We start from the raw sequence: 479 nt of genomic DNA, 5'->3' as shown, positions 1-479 counted from the left end.
CGAGGGATATATTTTTTTTTTTTAAATAAATTACAGAAAAAAAAAAAAACTTCCCTGAGCAAGGGCTGCTCCCCAGCAGCGATGTTCCAGCTCCCAGTACAGCGCCACAGCTCCCAGTTTGGTTTAGTTACTGGAGAATCACACCAGGTGCAAAAAATGAGAAAAGAAATGGTGTTTTTTTTTTTTCTCAGATCTTTACTTGCAGTAAAAGATAGAAAAAGGTAATAATGAACTCGGTATAAAACACACGGAGGGGAGAAGGAAGGGGGGGTACAACCCAACCTACAAAGAACAGAACCCAGGGGGGTTTTAATTTTTTTACAAAACTACCGCTTACAGGGCGAGAGAAAAAAAAAAAAAAAAAAGTATAAAATATCCCTCCCTCTCTGGAGACAAAAAAATACAAAAGTGGACATATTATTTCATCCTTCTCCTGAAAAAAAGGTTCTGTACAGCAGAGAAAAAAGAAGCAGGTCCGA

The sequence above is a fragment of the Pterocles gutturalis genome, unplaced genomic scaffold (genome assembly GCF_000699245.1).
Source record: "Pterocles gutturalis isolate BGI_N339 unplaced genomic scaffold, ASM69924v1 scaffold2488, whole genome shotgun sequence".
In the NCBI taxonomy this organism is placed as follows: domain Eukaryota; kingdom Metazoa; phylum Chordata; class Aves; order Pterocliformes; family Pteroclidae; genus Pterocles; species Pterocles gutturalis.
Note: the sequence above shows the minus strand (reverse complement) of the source record.